Source organism: Cervus elaphus, chromosome X (genome assembly GCF_910594005.1).
Source record: "Cervus elaphus chromosome X, mCerEla1.1, whole genome shotgun sequence".
Taxonomy (NCBI): domain Eukaryota; kingdom Metazoa; phylum Chordata; class Mammalia; order Artiodactyla; family Cervidae; genus Cervus; species Cervus elaphus.
In genome coordinates, this window is record NC_057848.1 from 39,239,245 (window position 1) to 39,253,811 (window position 14,567).

A 14,567-nucleotide genomic window follows, 5' to 3' on the forward strand; every position below is an offset into this window, starting at 1 on the left:
AATTAGCCTCCAACTAATAAAAATAAATGGAAAAATAAATATCTCTCTTAAATTAGACTTGCTTTTATTAGGATCTGAACAGATAACTTACATAGCATTAACTGAAATAGGACTTGGTCCTCTTTTCACCTATAACAGCCCCTGCTCCTCTTTTTTTTTTTTTTTGCTATTCTTTTGATGAAAAGACTGGATTATTTGTCCCGTAGAATTACTCACATTCTGTATTTATCTATATGCATCCTGTCCTGAACAGGCTCCATTAGAAACAGAACATTCCCTAGTGAGATCTATGAACTTGGTTAGATGCAGGCTCAGTTATTCTAGCCAGAACATTTCGGATGTGATGCTTCGTACCCCTATTGTATCATATCTGAATACCCACATTGTAACCCACACTTTAATGTAAAGGCTGATTAGTGAGTTGTAGTATTCTAACCTTAATTCACCCACATTATAAAATTTTCCATCAACCTTTTACTGAAATTTTATTAAATGTATGTGCTGGCTTACTATTTAAACTTTTGATATGCTCTTCACATACCATATAATTCACAATATTAAAATGTACTGGTTACTGATTTTTAGTATATTCAGAAAATTGTGGATCCATGACCACAATACATTTTAGGACATTTTCAACACCCCCAAAGAAAGTCTATACTTATTATCAATGACTGCCTATTCTCCTGATGGGACTGATAACCCACCTGAATGGTACAAAGATAAGTTCAAGTTGAAAACATCTGAGCTACAAAAGAGGCAGAAATAAATCATTTCTGAACTTGCCTTTATCTGACTAAAGCTAAACTTTGTAAGAGACAGCTGTTACATCCTCACCCACACTGCCAGGAGGTGGGGGTGGGGGTGGGATGTATGTATCTGATCAGGGAGGCCTGAACTTGGACATTGGTTTAGTAGTTTAGTTGCTAAGTCCTTCCAATTATTTGTGACTCCATAGACTGTAGCCTGCCAGGCTCCTCTGCCCATTGGATTCTGTAGGCAAGAATGCTGGAGTGGGTTGCCATCTCCTTCTCCAGGGGATTTTCAGACTCAGTTCTTGCACTGCAGGTGGAGTCTTTACCAACTGAGCCACCAGGGAACATTTCAAAAGACTGCATAAATAAGCCTCATCAGATGCTTTCATCCATTGAAGTTCTAATCCACCAAGCCCCTTGAAAAGTTGGTATATAAACCCCTATCTCTAGCCCTTAAGGGAGCCTCTTTCATCTGAAAGTTCCTACATAGTTAATAAACCTTTCTCTTATTAATTTACTGTTAATTAATTTTCAGGCCTCTAGCCAGTTGAACCTAAAATGGTAGAGAAAATTGTTTCTTCCCAATGTTCCCTTCTCACCAGCCTCTGACAACCATGAGTTGATGTTTTATCTCTCTAGATTTCCCTGTTCTGGATAGTTTAAGTGAATGAGATCTTACAATGTGTGTTCTTCGGTATCTAGCTTTTCTCATGTATCAGACTTCCAAGATTAATCCATATTTCAGCATGTATCACTGCTTTGTTTCATATTATGGTTATATGGTAGGGGTATAGCATAATTTGCATAAAACCTCAAAAGTCAATGGACATCTGGGTTGTTTCCTCCCTTTTGGCTTTGAATAATGCTTCCATAAACACTCATGAACAACTTTTTTTGAATATTTGATTTCAATTCTCTGGGATATACCTCTAGGAGTGGAAGTGCTGCTCATGTGGTTACGCTAGGTTGAAATTTTGGTGGAAGTGCCAAACTACTTTCTAGAGTGTCCCCATCATTCTACATTCTCACCAGCAGTGTATGAGGAGTTCAATTTCTGAATATCCTTATTACACTTCTTATTTTCATTTTTTAAATTAGAGCTGCCCTGGTAGATGTAAAGTGGTATCTCTTGGGATTTTCATGTTGATTTCTCTAGTGACTGTTGATGTTGAGCATCTTCTCTTGCACTCAGTGGCCATTTGCACGGAGAGAGCAGTGGATCTGCACCATGAGAGCCCCCTGTGTGTGAACCAGGTGACAAAACCATGTAGCCTCTTTGGACCTCGATTTCCAGGCACAATGAGTAGTTATTGAATCTGTGTTCATGCAGGGAAGGGACACATTAAAAAAAGACTTTGACTTGGATCTCTGTGTGGAGAAACAGCCACTGCTAACTAGAGTGAAGGAAAAGAAACTCACGGAGGAATCCAGAGGGGCAGCTGAGATCCAGAGCCCAGAGGCTGGTCAGGTAATTCCACCTGGAGAGGACGTGGACACTCCCTTCCCTTTCCACCCTCAATAAGGCGGGCAAATTGTAGCAGGGCATGAACTCTCTCTTCACTCCTTAGGAGTTGAAGGCTGCAGGGTTTTGTGAAATTTCCTTGTTGACCTGAAATGCATGGAGGCAACTGCCTGGGCAAAACTAAGCACCTGAGGGTCCTCATTGTCCTTCTCCTTTCTGCCCTGGAAATCCCCACCACCTCTGCCCAAAAAAATGGAATGGGGGAGAAAAGGGGCCGAAAGTCAGGTTCTAAGTCAAGATTGGGATTAGCCAGACAGCAGGTTGGTCTTGGGGGCCCTGAGCCTGTGCAGGTCCTGTGTGGGGAGCAGAATGGGGACAGGAAATCCTGAGGCATTAGGGGTAGGCAGCAGGCCAGTTGTGCTGCCCTGCAGTGGGTGCAGAGCTCATGGGTTTACTTCAATTGTTTCTTTGAAGGCTGGTTACACTGGGGAATAGATCTGGGTAGGGGTGACTTCAGTTCTCCCTTGAAAAACTTCTGCATTTGTGATGATGTTTTTGCTTAAAAAGTAATCAAGCTTGAATTACATTTGTCAATGGAAATAATCAGTTAATAAAAACATCTTCACAGTCTTGATCATTTTAACCACCAAAATGCTGCAGGTTACTCGTGTTCCTAGAGACAATCTTTATTTGTATCAATCTCCTGCTTTCTAAGCTCCACTAACACCTCTGTAAGGAACAGAGGTGGACATAGAGGTATCCGCTGGACACAAGGCCCGATTTAACATCTGCCATCTCTGAGTGGAGGCATTATCTGTTATCTTCCTTTCTCGTCTGTGCTACACGTGTCTCCTCTGCCTGCCAAGTCACTTCAGTTGTATCTGACTCTTTGTGACACCATGGACTGTAGCCCGCTAGGCTCCTCTGTCCATGGGATTCTTCAGGCAAGAATACTGGAGTGGGTTGCCATTTCCTTCTCCAGGGGATCTTCCATACCCAGGGATGGAACCCCCATCTCCTGATTTGCAACTGGATTCTTTACTGCTGAGCCACAGGGAAGCCCATGTCTCCTTTATTTGAATGTTATTTCACTAGAGGAGAATGTTCTTTTCCTTCACAGGAAAAAATTAGACAAGGCACCCGTCAGGCAGGAGAAAGATGTTTGTCACTGTGACTCTTTAGGACCCAGGACATCCCCCCAACCAAGGCGGTGTGGACACCACCTGAGAAAACGCCAGGAAAACCCGCTTAAGAGGCGGTGGCTCCCTAGCAGGCCCATGACAAAGAGTGGGAGGTGACAGAGGCCAAGGAGTTTCTGCTCTTGGGACACTGCCTCTCACCTAAGGTCAGAGTAATTCAAGTAATAATGACCTCAATTATATGAAGGATACGATAATAGACAAAGAGAGACACAATAAAGGACAGCAATGGTATGGATCTAACAAAAGCAGAAGAGGTGGGAAGAATACACAGTAGAATGATACAAAAAAGATTTTAATGACCTGGATAACAACAATAATGTGATCACTCACCTAAGGTCAGACATTCTGGAGTGTGACGTCACGTGGGCCTTAGGAAGCATCACTATGAACAAAACTAATGAAGGTGATGGAATTCCAGCTGGGCTATTTCAAATCCTAAAAGATGATGCTGTGAAAGTGCTGCACTCAATAGGCCAGCAAATTTGGAAAACTCAGAAGTGGCCACAGGACTGGAAAAGGTCAGTTTTCATTCCATTCCTAATGAAGGGCAATGCCAAAGAATGTTCAAACTACTGCACAATTATACTCATCTCACACGCGAGCAAATTGATGCTCAAAATCCACCATGCTAGGCTTCAACAGTACGTGAACCAAAAACTTCAGATGTTCAAGATGGATTTAGAAAAAGGTAGAGGAACCAGAGATCAAATTGTCAACGTCCGTTGGATCATAGAAAAAGTAAGAGAATTCAAGAAAAACATCTACTTCTGTTTCACTGACTTTGCTAAAACCTTTGACTGTGTGGATCACAACAAACTGTGGAAAATTCTTAAAGAGATGGGAATACCAGACCACCTTACCTGCCCCTGAGAAATCTGTATGCAGGTCAATAAGCAATAGAACCAGATGTGGAACAATAAACTGGTTCCAAATTGGGAAAGGAGTATGTCAAGGCTGTATATTGTCACCCCGCTTATTTAACTTATATACAGAGTACATCATGTGAAATACCTGTACTTGGGATGAATCCCAAGTGGGAATCAAGATTGCCAGGAGAAATATCAATAACCCCAGATATGCAGATGACACCATCCTTACGACAGAAAGCGAAGAGGAACTAAAGAGCCTCTTGATGAAGGTGAAAGAGGAGAGTGAAAAAACTGGCTTAAAATTCCACATTGAAAAAACAAAGATCATGGCATCTGGTCCCATCATTTCATGGCAAGTAGATGGGGAAAAAATGGAAGCAGTGACAAACTTTATTTTCTTGGGCTCCAAAATCACTGTGGACGGTGACTGCAGCCATGAAATGAAAAGAAGCGTGCTCCTTGGAAGAAAAGTTATGACCTACCTAGACAGCATATTAAAAAGCAGAGACAATTACCCCACAATAAAAAAGAAAAAACAGTAAAAAAAAAAAAAAAAGCAGAGACATTAGTTTGTCGACAAAGGTCCGTCTAGTCAAAGCTATGGTTTTTCCAGTAGTCATGTAGGGATGTGAGAGTTGGACCATAAAGAAAGCTGACCAGAGAAGAATAGATACTTTTGAACTACGGTGTTGGAGAAGACTCTTGAGAGTTCTTAGGACTGCAAGGAGATCAAACCAGTCAATCCTAAAGGAAATCAGTCCTGAATGTTCATTGGAAGGAATGATGCTGAAGCTGAAGCTCTGATACTTTGGTCACCTGATGCGACGAGGTGACTCACTGGAAAAGACCCTCATGCTGGGAAAGATTGAAGGCGGGAAGAGAAAGGGACCACAGAGAATGAGATGGTTGGATGGCAACACCGACTCAATGGACTCAAGCTTGAGCAAACTCTGGGAGATGGTGAAGGACAGGCAAGCCTGGCATGCTGCTGTCCATGGATCGCAGAGTGGAAGGGACTGAACGACTGAGCGACTGATGAATGAACGACTGAGCGACTGATGAATGAACGACTGAGCGACTGATGAAGGATACAAACTTGTAAAATCATCTGCAAGTATACTTATATAAACTGTTTCTCTAAATAGTTTTGAGACTATTGAACAGTAAAATTTCCGTTTTACCGTTCATTCACTTCTGTTGTTGGAGGCAGGGACCCTACAAGGGGGACAAGGTGGCTCTCGCGAGGTGTCCTGTCACTTTCCCAATCTCACCTCTCGCACTCGCGATTCCTGCTAGAGGTTGTCTCAGCCCTCCCCTGGGCGGGGCCAACAGCGAGGAATCCAGATTCCCAAGCCCTCCCACTTAAGCGCCCTACCTCCAGAGGAGAGGCCCACAACGCGGGGCGGGGGTCGTATTCTCGGGACAACGTAGGCGACGCTTTACGGCAGGGGTGAGCGGGGTCGCAGTCGAGTCTCGCTGGCTCCCGCGCGAAACTCTGAGGGGACCGACTCTTTCTCGCCGGAGCGTGGCCTCAGCCACGTTGGTCCCCTCAGGCTCCTTCGTGTCCTTTCCCTGGGGCAACGCGAGGCGACGCGGGCCGGGACCGGCAGCCTTTCTGGTCCCAGGGACCCTCCCCATCCTCTAACGTCTGAGCAGCCTGTACCCTGCGTGCAATGTAGGCCTGTGTTGGCTGCAGCCCGGCCGGCCTGGGGGAGGCGGAGACGGGCAGCGGGGCGCCGCGTGGGCCAGGCCGTGGTTCGGCGTTTAGGCTGGGCTGGGTGAGCGTGGGCACCGGGATTGTACTGCCGTGTGTGTTCTGTGCCCTCGCGCCAGTAGGGAGAGGGTCCAAGTAGAGCCTCCTGGGCCTCCCGGTCGGTGGGCCTGGAAGCGGTTCCCAGTGGGCAGAGGGCGGGGCGGGCCGGAGGAGTGTGGGAGGCTCGCCAGCTGCTTTTCCCTTCCTCCCCATTTATGTGGCCGCCCTGGAGTCCGCTTGGTCGGGTGAGATTGACGTGCTGCCCACGGGGACTGGGCATCTGGGAATGCATCCCTAGAGAAGTAACATTTCCTTTCATGGGTTTTTGACCTAAAAAAAAAAAAAAAAAAAATGTAGCTCCATTCTCAGGTATGCATTGAACCACGTGGAAGAATGTGCTGTGCTTAGTCGCTCAGTCGTGTCCGACTCTTTGCGACCCCGTGGACTGTGCCCGCCAGGCTCCTCTGTCCATGGGATTCTACAGGCGAGAATACTGCAGTGGGTTGTCATGCCCTCCTCCAGGGGATCTTCCCAACCCAGAGATCGAACCGGGGTCTCCCGCATTGCAGGCAGATTCTTTACCTACTGAGCCACTAGGGAAGCGAGGGCAATCGAAATAAAAGGGTTACGGATTTTCATGTAAAGGACCGTACATTGTTTACAGTGGGATTATAAGCATTTCATGGGTAAAGGGGTTTTGGGGCCACTTGAGACAGTTATAGAGGTAAGGGATTGTCAGGTAATACGGGCCCGTCCGAAAGGGCAGGTCTTGGTTGGGAATTCATACTTTGTATGAAATTATACCATAGTGTAGTTTTTGTTTGTATTTTCTTTATACTAGCATGTTATATAATATATATTCATATATGTGTCTGGGGAATATTTTTGTATATTTAAGAGCCTTTTGTGGCTCTTTTTTTGTGAACTATTAATTCTTTTTCTCTTGGTTGTTACTGTTTCTAAACGGATATCTAGAAGCTAGTTCTCTATATGTTAGGAAGACTACTGAAGTGAATTAAATTTTTTTCCCATTTTTCAGTGCTTTTCTAACTTAGAGTATGCTTTTGTTGTTGTTAGCATGGTAAATTTTATGTGTTCACATTTATCTTTTTTTAAACGGATTTTTGTGTCATGTACAATAGACTTTTCTTGCTCCACAGCTGTAAAGGAATGTTGCCCATTATTTCTGCAAATAGATGTGTGGTTCTGTGTATTGTCCATTTAATTCTTGGATCCCTGTACAGCTTATCCTGGTTTATTGTGAGAGGTGTGGCGCTATGAGCCTGTTCTAAATGGGTATCACTTTGTCCCACAGCTGACTATGCTCTCATTGATTTGGGAGGCTGCCTCGTTGTATACTCAATTCTGGTATGTTTTCAGGTCTGTTCTTGAACTTTGTGTTCTACTATATATTTTCACGTATGGTATGAGTAGTTCTTGCACAACATGGCTATTCATTGTCATAACTCTCTTGGGTATCCCTGCCTATTTATTTTGCCTTATGAACAATAGAAAATAACTAAGTGTTGAAAAGCCTTTAGATTTTCTTTGAGATTCGAATGCATTGCTTGATTTACTGATGAATCGATATGTTCTTGAGCCTAAGTGTCTTTATTTGATAATATAGTACACCTTTATTCTTTTTGAGTCTACTTTTCTGTCTTATAGGAATTTTAAAGTTTTCTTCCTGTAAATTTTCATATTGTGTTTTTACATTATCCTAAGCATATACTCTTTCGTCATTGGTCACTTAGAACCCTGTAAACATTACTAACTGGATATTTATTTATGAAATTGGCTTATAAAAACCATCTATAAGACACTTAATTACTAGCAATTTTATTAATTTTCTCAGCTTTACTGAATGGTATATTATCATGTTCTAATCAATGCTTTGAAAGAAGTCTGGAGCCACATAAACTTCCTACCCAAGGCTGTGAACAAGGTGTGCCTTTTTGACCAAAGTTAATGCCTGGGCATATAAAAATACACCAGATAGACCATCTGCTTGAGGTCCCAGATGTCTTTCCAAACAGGAGGATCTTGAAATAAGTCGGAAACAAGGAATTAGGCACTCAGTTGATTATTATGGACAAGAAATATTGGTAATAGACTTTGATCCAGTGATTCCAGAAGAGGATGAATATCTCAATAAATGTATAATGAAAGCATAGAGACATCCTACCCAATACATCACAAAATGGGCTAAGAAAGTCTGGAGACTAAGACCCAGACATTAAAAAGGTCCAAACAAAATAACCTTGATATATTTGCATTACCCTTCCTTTGCATTGCTGAGAAAAAGGGGTAAAAATCTTCTCTATTGAAACAAATTACCAAATACTGATGATTTTCTTCTTAAAAGACTTCCATTAATATTATCTGTTCTTTTATGATACATAGACTCTACATTAGTGATTAGGGGTGGATAGAGGGGGGAAACATAAAGTGTTTTCAAACAGGAAATGCTAGAACCTTGCATTACCTAAGGATGGGGCTTTTGACACTCCTTTAGAGGAATTTATATTTAATTTCCGGCACTGTGTTAAACAGTGGTAAACAGGGTGACCCTGCAGCAACTCTGGTTCCTTTGCTGTCTCTGATATGAACGTACCTTGTCTGGACAGACCGTGTGTACAACCGTCAGGCTGGCCTCTCTGTGGCTCTAGAGACAGTACCTCAGCTGCACTAGTCAACGGGGTAGGACCATGCATGATGCATCTCCTGAGGTCTCTTGTGCTGCCCCAGTGCTAAAGGCACAGTAACGGAAAGGGGATAGGTTCAGATCTACTGCTACCTTCCTGGATGAGGATCCTTTCCTCTTCTGGTCAGCAAGGCAGGCTGAGGACCCAACAGGGATGAGGCTCCACTCATCGACATGTGGAAAGGCTCCCCAAATGTGGCCAAGACAGTAAGCTGCCATGTTGGAGTCAATTTGGACAGGGGTTGGACAGGTTTTTTCCCCCTCGCATAGGGCAAAGGGACAGGTCTTGGGGATTGGGGGGTGGGGTGGAGAAGAGCAGAATGGCATTTTTTTGTGCACTGCTGCCATCGTGAGGAACTCCTCATCACATCCCACTGTACTGTCTTTTAGAAACTATGCAGAATGAAGTCAGAGTCCCAGGCAGGACAGGGGACCAGCTCTGCCTCCACACCCCCAGGGTCCAAGCTTGGCCCGGCCTGGTGAAGTTTAGGCCAAGAGCAGCCGAAACTGGGAAAATTCCAGGCTCCAGGAATGTGCTACCGCATAACACATAGCCCAGAGATAAAGTAATTGGGCCCTGGTGGCCACCTTGTCTGGGCAGGACTAGTGGAAGCTGCTGTTTTGCAATGCCCAGTGCTGCTCTGTACTGACCCGTGTGTGCCACCGTCCACACCTGAATCCCCCTGGGCCCCTGTAGGAGAAGAGCCAGGTCCTCGGTGGCCATCCATCCATCGTCTGACCAAAGAAAGTTGACGTCAACTGTTGACACCCGTCCAGTGCCTCTGGGCCGCCATCCTTTGTGTCCCTCTGTGACCCATGAGAATGGGGCTCTCCAGCCACTGGCCAGGTGTTATTCTATCTGTGTGCCCGCATTCAGGATGTTTCCCGAGGTCTTAGGCAGATGTAGGTGCTAAAGACACTGCTGCAGGTCCACTGCTGGGTGCCTGCATGGGGAATCTTCACTCTTTTGTGAAGAGGGCAGACTGAGAGGATGCCACGGAGACCTGGCCCTGCAGACTGGAGTGCCAGAGGCACACCCCTCTATAGTGGCCAGGCTGTTGAGCCATCTCTCTTTGGCCAGGTTGGACAGAGCTTGATGTTTCTTTTTTACCTCAGCAAATGGCAGAGGGAAACATCTTAGGGTGAGGGAAGGGGAAGGGCAGGTGGCCATTTCTGGTGCAGTGTTGCCATCAACAGGACAACGGGTCCACCAAATCTGTGAACCCTGTACTGTCCCTTCCTGGGTAGGAGTTTTAAGGGATTGAAAAGACAAGGGACAGTGGCCTCCAGGAAGTGCAAAGCTCTGCCAGGGAGGTGCGAGAAGCAGGCCCCAGGGTTGGGTGGGGTTGTGGAAGCTCCAGGGACGCCACCAGGACAAGGGGCATGGCCAGGGTGCCTGCCCTGTGGGGTACAGGAAGTGGAGTCTCCATGGACCCTGGTGGCCACCATGTCTGAGTGGCACTAGAGGAAGCTGCTCTGAAGGAACCCAGTGCGGGGCTGAGGACATTAACCCACTGGCCCCTTCCCCTGGGAGCCAGAGCAGGATGGGCCTGGGTGGGCCCAGAGCCCCAGAAGCCTCTCTCTGGGCTACAGCCCAGGCAGAGACCACCCTGGACAACTGGAGTTCCGCTGCCATCAGGGGCGGAGGCAGGCCTAGTGACCTTCTGTCCAGTGCCGATGACATGTGGATCCTGGCTACCCAGTGCCAAAGGAACCCGAGGCCCAAGGATAGCTCCCGGTCAGCCTCCAAAGGGAACAGTACTCGCCCGACACAGGAGGCACTGCAGAAGGCGCCCTTGTCCTGAGCCAAAGAATCTCATTGGCGGGTGCAATGTCATCTTCCAGGGTCTCCAGGATGCTGGCCCTGGCCAGTCTTGTCCCCAGGTCTCCCAGAGCCACGTCCCAGAGAGCAGAGAAGAGCCCAGCCAAGTGGATCCCCGGGCCACGTCTTTGCAGGCTTCAGCTTTCTCCTCAAAAGGCCCTGAGCCTCAGTTCAGCGACGAGAGGAGGACGGGCCCTACTTTCCATTCAGCCCTGGCTCTCCAGGTCTCAACCCTGTGCTTGCATCCGCAGCCCAGGCAGGACATCAAGAAGAAGAGGTCTAAAGAAACTGCCTGGAGCTCACCTCTACTGGACCGAGAGAAACGCCTCCTGCTTCCTTCTCTTTCAAGACCACCACTCTTCCAGCTTGTCTGCCAAGGCCAGGAGCCTGGTGCATCCCGCCGGGCACAGGGTTCTGCCTTCTAGTCCCCGGCTGACCCAAAATGCCACTTCTGGAGCAAGCTCTGGGGCAGCTCATGCCTGCCCTTTACTTGGCTCTAACCTGCCTGAGGGGTGGGGGTTGGGGTGGTTTTGTGGTGAGCAACAGGGCTGAGGGGGGATGGCTTCCAACTGGAAAGAAATTTCCATGCGGGAACACTACCTCTTCCAAACATACCCCCTCACTTTCACCCCTCCTCGAAGGGTGCTGAATGCCACCCCATGCCCCTTCTTTCACACTACTGAGTTGCCCGAAATGTTGTCATGTGAGGTTATGTGGGCAGAGCCTCCCTTAGGACCAGGCCCTGACCAACCTATGGGGTCTGATGGGTCAGCTGGCACAGGTGGTCTCCTTGTGCCCCTGTGCCCAGGACCAATGTCTGCACATGCAGAACACGGAGCCCCTCATGAAAAACCACAGCAGTCCTCCCCAAGAAGAGGACCTGGGTCCTCCACAGGGAGGAGGGCTGAGGAATAGGGGCTCCCCTGGTTTCACAGTTCCATTCCTGAAATAGAATGCCAAGGAAAACAGATCTTTATCCCCTCGCTGGCTGCAGATGGTGACACCCAACTCAGCGTACCAGTCTGGGGCCAGTTTCATCCCACTGGCTGTATACCCTTTGTCTAAGGGCACGGAAAGGGCCTCATGGGACCCCATTTGACGTGGGACCCAGACTCTCTTTGGCAGTAACAAAAGTAAACAAAAACTGAACTTCCACCAGGACATAAAGTACACATATATTTGTCTGGGTCTGTGACCAAGCCTTCATCAGGCAAAATTCCACATCCTGTCTGCTGGATGTTCACCCCTGACAGGGTGGCCACCTCTTCTCCTTTTGGCTTCCTCCATGTCACCAAGAACAGTGACTCCACCAGGGCAACAGTTCCTGGGTCCCCAGTGGCCCGGAGACCTGAGGTACCTCACTGGCGGTCCTTGCTCCTGCAGGACTGGTGAGGATATCCTGGCCAGAGGCCCTGGGGCTAGAGCTTCAGCTCCTTGTTCCTAAAAATAGCTGATGCTGAGGCCATGCCCCGGAGGCCCTGGCAGCCATGGGCTCCTCAGTGGGCGAGCCCTGACCCAGAACACTACTGTTGCTTCCACACCAGCTCTGGAGGTGTGCCCGGTGGCCAGGTTCTCCCAGAATCCTCTGTGTGCTCCAAACCCTCCCTTCCTCCCCTCAAAAGCCTTCCTCAGCATGTCCAGAGGCAGGACCTGGAGACGAAGCTCAAAAAAGCTTGCGCTTGATGGCACTGTTGCTCCAGAAATGCCATCCACCCTCTGGAGCCTGGCCTCACCCTCCACCCTTTGCAGGTCAGAAAAGGCCCATGGAGGCCCAAGAGTCTTCCAAGCCATCCACTGGAGTGTCATGGGAAGAGGTGTTTCCTCCATTGGGAGCTTCTGCTCTGCAGTAAGAATGTGCAGATAAGGACAAGCAAAGGAAGCCATCCATTTCTGGGTGCATGTCCATAACACTCTAAGAGATTCTGGGTCCGCATGGCCTGATCCCCATTTCCTGGAGACCCAGACGTGTTTTATTTTGTCACTTTGTTTTTATTGGTCAGGATTACGATAGAATTACCTTGATGTTTTACATAACTAATGATTGGTTGAAGACCTGTGCTACTTGGGATAAATCCAGGTTCTAGCCATGCATACAAAGTGTGCTCCTGTAATATGGATCCTTTTGGAATATGCGTCAAGATTGGTCCCTACAGAATATTCTTACTTAGTGTCTCCGTCCAGTTTTTGTAACTTGTTTCTAACTAGGTGACAGAGAATGCTGAAGAAACCCCAAACTGTTATTTGTCCCTTGTGCCAGGACACTCATCCCTCATGGGAATCAATAAGTTGTAAGTGGGAGAACATTTCTGTATCTGTGGATGCAGGGCTAACAGGTTATTTATTTCGGGAACCTCAGGGCCAGTAGTTTAGGTAAGCAGAAAAGCTCATCATTGTGTTCAATCCTAGCAAATTACTGTATGATACTAAATGCTCACAGTGGGTTACATCACAGATGGTTTGCAGTATAAACTCCAGTCTATCAATATATTTAGGCTTATTTCTTTTAAGAGTAGGTAGTGGCTGGCTGGATATTTTTTTCTTTTTAATGGAACTAGAAGACGACATGTGTTGTTGTTTTGTTTCTTATGTTTTTCATGCTGAATTTTTACTGATGGATATTGATCTGCATCTGTGGAAAAGGTATTCAACAGTATTTTCTTTTCAGGTCAGTTTGGTAAGAAAATCAAAGGGTGTGATCAACAGCTCATACATACAGTGTCTTGGTGTGGACCCAGAGTTCAAGCACAGATGAAGAGCAGACACTGACTTCACACTTCTGATAGATAGATATGTAACACAGCCCTCACATATGCTTTGATTCTGTTTCCCTCTTCTGTACAGTAGGCTCATCTCTCAAGGCAAGTCTCTCACCAAAATTCCTTGGGTTAGTGTCTGGTTAGTACTGTGTGCAGGTGTACTTAGTTGCTCATAGTTGTTCATCATAATGATGAGAAGATTTCTGCCTGTGCGATTCATATATCAACCTATTTGTAAGTTCCAACAGCCCTGAACTCAGTTAAAACTCAGAGCCTTGAAAAGGCCATTATTTTACCGGAGCCAATTTCACACATCTGATAGGTATGGAACAGAACTCCCAGGTGTACTTTGTGTTTTACTCCAGTGCTTTTTACAAAGATGACTGAAGTATTTTAATCCAGTTTATACTGATTCCATGGAGGTATATCATTAATGGTAACACTGAGCAAATGCAGGGTTACTTCAGTAACCTGAAACCTTTTAAAGGAACTTCAGTTCCTTGTTTCTGAACATGGCTGCTGCCGAGGCCACACCCCCGATGGCCTGGCAGCCAGAGGCTCCTTGGTGGGCAAGCCAGGCCCCAGAACACTGTTGCCTGTCCCTTCCACACTTGCTCTGGTGGAGTGCCAGGGGGCCAGTTTAGCCCTGAATCCTCTGAGTTCTCCAAACCCTCCCTTCCTCCCTCACAGGTCTTCCTCAGCAGATTCCACATGAAGGGTCTGGACACTGTGCTCAAAAAACTGCCGCTTGATGGCACTGTTGCTCCAGAAATGCCAACCACCCTCTGAAGCTGGGCCTCTTCCTCCTGTGCATGTCAAAACAGGCCCATGATGGCCCAAGAACCTTCCAAACCCTCCAAGTTGTGTTGGCTCCACTGGAGTACTGGGGAAGAGGTGTCTCCTCCTTTGGGGGCTTTTCCTTGGCAGTATGAACGGACTGAAAAGGACATCCAAAGGAGCCGTCCATCTCTGGGTCCATAGCCACAGCACTCTAGGAGATTCTGAGCCATTTGGCCTGGCCACTGCTTTCTGGTGAAAGGTTGTTGCTGAACCGTGAAAGATGCTGAAATTCTTGGCCTCCAGAGGCAAGAAATTCAATCTGGGGCCAGTGACGAGTCTTGATCAGTCAGAGCTTTGTAATAAAGTTTTATTAAAGTATAAAAGAGATAGTGAAACCTTCTGACATAGACATCAGAGAGGGGCAGAAAGAGTCTTTAGCAGTAGGTTGTATATCTACTAGCAGG

The 14,567-nt window shown here is 46.8% G+C and overlaps 1 long non-coding RNA gene across 2 annotated transcripts in view; it reads left to right on the forward strand.

Moving 5' to 3' along the window:
• The first annotated feature begins 5,614 nt into the window (after positions 1 to 5,614).
• LOC122690091 overlaps positions 5,615 to 14,567 on the forward strand; it is a 29,640-nt gene continuing 20,687 nt past the window's right edge. Inside the window, exon 1 of one of the 2 annotated variants that reach the window (XR_006339971.1) lies at positions 5,615 to 5,738. This is a non-coding gene — a long non-coding RNA (uncharacterized LOC122690091). The other variant, XR_006339970.1, reaches the window with a different exon arrangement.